This window comes from Staurois parvus, unplaced genomic scaffold (assembly GCF_062004578.1).
Source record: "Staurois parvus isolate SC_StPar_1 unplaced genomic scaffold, SC_StPar_1.0 ptg001053l, whole genome shotgun sequence".
NCBI lineage: Eukaryota > Metazoa > Chordata > Amphibia > Anura > Ranidae > Staurois > Staurois parvus.
Window position 1 is genome coordinate 614,052 of NW_028318849.1, and position 6,000 is coordinate 620,051.

The following is a 6,000-nucleotide window of genomic DNA, read 5'->3' on the forward strand; positions in this document are numbered from 1 at the left end:
ATTTGTTCAAAATATTCTAACTGACATTCTGGTTGGATATCCATGATATACAGTATGCAGGGGTGTATTTGCCACAAGGCATTTGCCTAGAGCGGCATTTTTCAGGGGGTGGGGGAGCAGCACTGCTCCTCAGATAAAGGGACACACGTGGCATGGGGACCTGGTGGGTTCTGAGAGGCTGCGGGTTTGATGACGGTGTATGCACAGCCCGACTCTCGTTCCCGGGGATATCCGGAGCTATGAAGATGAGTGTCTTTCTCTCTCTCGCCAGGGGGGATGGTGGCTGGTGTATGGGGGGAGTGGTAGTGGAAGGCTTTCTTGGGTGGGAGGCAGGGGTGTTGTTGGTCAATGTCAGGCTCTCTTTGTGGGGGGTGCCGATTTTTGTGTTGCCTAGGGCAGCACAAAACCTAAATACAACACTGGGTATATGTATTATATTTAAAAGATAAACTACATAAATAGATTTAACATTGTTTTAACCTCCCTGGTGGTATTCCCCAGTGTAGCTCGGGGTGAACTTTCAGTACCAAAAGCGGTAACCTCGAGCTACACTCGGGCTTACCATGCAGCGCTGGTCAGGGATTCCCTCTTGCACTTACCTTGTCCTGTGCGCCCGCGATGTCCCTCCTGCAGTGTCCCCGACCATCTCCTCCGGCCGATGCTGGCATCTGTCTTCTGGGTTCCGGTCCCTGCGAGCATCAGGACGTACGGGGGACGGAACCAGCGGGAAATTCAAAAATGTGAAAAAGTGACATTCACTAAATACTCTAAAATCACATAGTAGAATATTACTGTATCCAACCATTTCACATACATTTTGTCCCGAGTGCTTTGTCCTGCCTGCATTTTTACTGTTCTTTCTGCCTGGAAACTGAAAAACGTCCATGGCATCCAAAAAGCGTCCCTTTAGGTCAAAAGCGGTTTTAGACCGGCTAGAGAACAGCGATAGTAAATTAGAACCACTTGCAGTATTGAGTGATAATGATTCGTGGGGAAATTCGTCATCAGACACTGAAAACAATTCTGCGACTTTGCTCAGTGATGTGCGAACTCGGCGCTATATTTCAAATTTCATGTTTCAAATTTTATCCTACCCGGGATGTTTACTAGACCCTTGTTCAGACAGATTTCAGTGAGTTATTCCTAAGAATTACAGGCCTATAGTAAAAAAATGACATATCTCCATGCAAAATAATTTACCGCTTTGAGCACAGAAATATTGACATAATCAGACCGCTAGGGAGGTTAAGGGGAAACCAATGTAATTTACCCTACGTTCACACCTAAGTGGTTTTTGCAGCGTTTTGCAGAAACACAGTACAGTCCATTTAACATGATTTCCTATGGGACATGTTCACACCTGTACGTTTTCACCTGGTGCATTTTTTGGAAAGGGTCAGGGACTTTTTTTGAATGCAAAAAGTTGCGTTTTTGTTTCTATACACTTCAAAGGAAACACTGCAGAAAAGCATGTATTGCATTTTTGCAGTTTTTTTAATGCATTTTTATGCGTTTTAAATCTGCCTAGCAACAATAAAAAAATAAAAAATGCAAAACGCGTCAAAAACGCAAGTGCAAAGACGCAAAACGCAAATGCAACCTGCAGAGGTGTGAACCTAGCCTTAGAGTATTAACCTCCCGCTTGATGACCTTGTAATTTCTTTAAAACTACATGCTTTTTTTGTTTTTTTTCTTCCAATAGCAATGTCTGTTAACTACTTATATGCCATGAATAGCAATGGAGACTTATGGGCAGAGTCGAAATTACGCAGCTTTTTGGAATTAACTCTTCAATCTACTGATGAGCCAACTGATGGAAAGATCTATGTCATGTACCATGGCACTACAACTTCTATTGCTGAGAGCATCATCATGAATGGATTTCGTCAATCGGCAGATGGCATGCTAGGAAGAGGGGTCTACGTTAGTAGAGATAAAAGCAAAGCTCTACGATACCCCTTATTTCAAAAAGCGGACCAGGTTGTTTTGAAACTTAGGATTAATGTAGGGAAGGTCATCAAAATTGACAGTCAAAGTCACTCTCTAAGAAAGACATGGCATGACCATGGCTATGATACAGCATGGGTACCCCCAAACTGTGGTATGGTTAAAAGTGGGTTAGAGGAAGATTGTGTTTGGGACCCCCAGAGGATCAAGGTTGTGGGTATAGCCTATGCCGCTAAAACACATGCAGATCAACATCTTACTGAGTTAGTTGAAGAGTATACAGATTAAATGTGACATTTCCAGAAAAAAAGATGCAGAAAGTCAGTAAAGAACTTGTCACAAAAAAAAAAGTAAATATATATATTGCTTGCATATACATTTGTTGCACAAGCCATTTTGTAATTTTATTTGATTAAATGTACCTTTTCATTTGTATTTGAAGTGATTTTCTTTGAAAAAATTTCGATCTCATTTCCATGCAATATAGCAATTTGATGGCGTTCCATAAACTGTATGTAGTTATGTAGATCTTTCCAGCAAATCATCGCTTTTTCCAGCTGTCTGTACAGAGCTACAAACATGCTTGTTAATGCCCTGGGAACACGGGCCTGGGGCCACAGACAGGCCGAGATCAAACTTAAGATGGCACCCCAACTCAGAAGGAAGCTATTCACCTATGCACAGTTCCACTTGTTGTTTAAAACACTCTAGGGTTAAAGCACTCTTCCATTGTCACTGTACAGTCCCTTCTGAATACAGCAGGTATGAGGGGGACACAGCGGAGCTCATGTCCCGCTCACCAGCACAGGTCTAGCCTGTCACCTCACTCCCAGTGCCAGAAGATGTTCCCACCAGTCCTTTAGTGTAAAACTCTGTACTACTGAGCTTGACTTGTTCCTTGCCTCTGTACCCTCCGGCTCGGTCCCTGGGCCCCGCATGCCCGATATCGATCCTGAAGCAGGGCACCGATTGCTAGGCAGCAGGTTAAGCTCACCAACCCCCTCACTACCGGGGAAACAATCTTCCATGACAAGTAATGCAAGATATAGTGAGCGCTCTGGAGTACGCAGCAGCTGAAACACTTAAGATAACCACAGTAACCTCTGTAATAACAAAGAACAAATAAAGTGCAGCGCTCAATGTATAGATGAAGCAGAAAGAAATCTTGTGAAATAAGTTATTCAATAGAGTCCAGCAGTACTGATCAAAGTTCTTATGAAGTAATTATCCCAACGGAACTGAGACTAGAATAACAGAAGTGCGCACTCACCAGAAGTGCATGGATAATGCGCATGTAGGAATATTAATCCTGGATGGTGTTTTGTAGTCAACAGGTGATGGGCATCCTTCTGAGGTCTGGTCATTCAGCTTGGATTAGGTATGGGATAATCCTAGGTCCAGAGGTCCCCTTTAAGGGTGGATGGGCGCTCAATCTGCATACAGGGCTCCCTCCTTTGGATACTGGATGGTATCAGATTCTGTCCTTCGCCACATCAAATCTTCTACTCTTCTGAAATCAAAGATCCACCTCCAAGCTCCCCTGGCTCCGTCCTATATGTGCCCGCCGCCTCCAGCGCTCCTTCCTCAGTCATACACCGCCCAGAGCACCCAGCTCTACTGACCACAGACAGCCGACCCAGCCTCGCCCGCCCACCCCGGCAAGCGCATCTCCCATGCCAGGTATCGACCTCCCACTGGCTGGTTGCTATCACATTCCCACCACTGCGTTGGTTGGCCGTGGCATCAGCAATATAGCCACATCTCTCCCCAACTCCTCTGCACATTTAACCCTTGCAGGGTGGCCCTCTTACAATTCCTCTTTACTGATGGACTGAAACCATCCGCTCACCTGCAGCCGCAGCCTCCATAGCGGGGCCACTTCTGCCACAGCAGAATTGTAAACGGGTTTCAGTGAAGGACGGATATCAGTGTAACCTTGTGAGCTAAATGAACAAACGAAACCAGCACTCAAATCTTCATGTAGACTAAGATAACTGAAACTGTCATTCGTAGAGGTGCAGCCCTTTAAGATCGGGAAATCTTGATACTGGTGAACAAAAGCAAAACAGGGTGCACTCTCTTTGTCATTAACGTAGTAAACCAGACATCATCATCCTGATGAAGGGAGTTCTTCTCCCGAAAACGCGTTCGCTCACCTCATTAAGGGTCTATCGTCATATTGGACTGTCATTATGGACTCTTCGGGGTTTATTTACTAAAGCTGGAGAGTGCAAAATCAGACTCACTTCTGCATAGAAACCAATCAGCTTCCAGGTTTCATTGCCAAAGCTTCATTGAACAAGCTGAGGTTAGAAGCTGATTGGTTTCTATGCAGAAGGGAGTCTGATTTTGGACTCTCCAGCTTTAGTAAATAAACCCCTTTTTGTCTGTTTTTATCCCCCTTTGGTTTGTGAGTATGCATTTATATACTTTATAATAAATTCTTGGTTTACTAGGTTAATACACGAAGAGACTGCACCCTGTTTTGCTTTTGTTAACCTTGTGAGTGACTTGACATTTTAATAAAGTTGTTGAGGGAAAAAATGCTCTAAACTCATTTACTACAGAATGACCTCATCCAAAATCATCGTCCAATCAGCGATGTTGTGTACTTCCAGGATGGCTAACACTTTATATTGAAAGCTATTGATGTCCTTCTATATATATATTATGGCCTGGCCACATCCTCCATCTTCAGCTTGAGAAGGGAGCATGCTTTCCGCCCTCTGGTGGTTTAGAGCATGCTCCGAAATGCGTCACTTTGCTTGCTGGTCTCCCTTACGTCATCACGCTATATGCTATATGAGAGCATGTGACCTCCCGCTATGATGGTGCACAGGCCTGACAGCCATTGCTCTGACACCAGGTATTGATATTGGTCCTCGTTAATTTGTGCTTTTGCCGACCTTATGTTATGCTACCAATTTACACAAACAGATATATATGCCTGCATGCCATGAAATTTAGCACTGAAAGAAGACTAAAGCTCTCCTAAAGTAAAATGCAAATGTTAACTTTGATATTTATGATTTTGTTATGCTGCATAAAAATTCAGTCAAGTTATTTAGTCATTATGCGTATCACGAAAAGTTAGGTATGTAGCACTCGCCCCCAACGGAGTCCACTGCTTCGGTCCCTAGGCTTTTTCTCAGTAGATGCTCCAGCAGCCAGGCACACAGTTATAGTCACTCTCTTTGCTCAGCAATCAGTCTAGGGGTATGCTTTTCTGATGCTTTATTGCAAAACTTGAACTTGGATGGGTATATGGTAACTGTGGGATACCCCAGTAACTGTAAAGAAGAACTCCTGAACACTAATCTTCTTCCTATGAATCTGAGCCAGGGGCGGACTGACAACTCATGGGGCCCCCAGCAATAGGGGATCATGGGGCCCCTGTTTCCTTGTTCAAACTCAAAAAAGCCTATGAAAAAGGTACCAGGGGCATCTCATGGGGCCCCCTACTGACCCCGGGGCACTCGGGCAGTGCCCGAGTTTCCAAATGGTCAGTCTGCCCCTGATCTGAGCATAATCCTTTCTTGCAGCAAATAGTGAGCTGAGCTATACTAGGACACCAGGAACAATGGTCACTTTGAGCAACACTGACTCTAGTACAAGAGGGATAGTAGCGGCACAGTCAATAGGATTTCTCATACCGATCTGTACTCACTAATGGCCTTGGATAATTGGATGCCTCCTTCCAATAACTTCCAGACACCTCTCCTGTGATTTCCCCAGACCAGATACCCAATAAAGTCCCTCAGTAGGTCCCCCCAGCTAGCATAGTTGGGACCTTGATAAGCAGCAGGCACATGGCAGACCTGCCCAGAAGGGCAGCAGCCCTCCAGGCTGGGATCTCCTCCTCTATTATTATTATACAGGAATTTTATAGCGCCAACAATTTGCACCTCCTCTAGGACAAGAACCCCCCTGTTCCAAGCCCCAGGCTATTTATCCTCCCTCCCAGCCACCATCTGGGTACCTTTACCCAGGGATTGGCCAGGGCTGCATAAATATTCAGCAGATGATTTGACCCTCCTGTTCTTCTAGAACTCT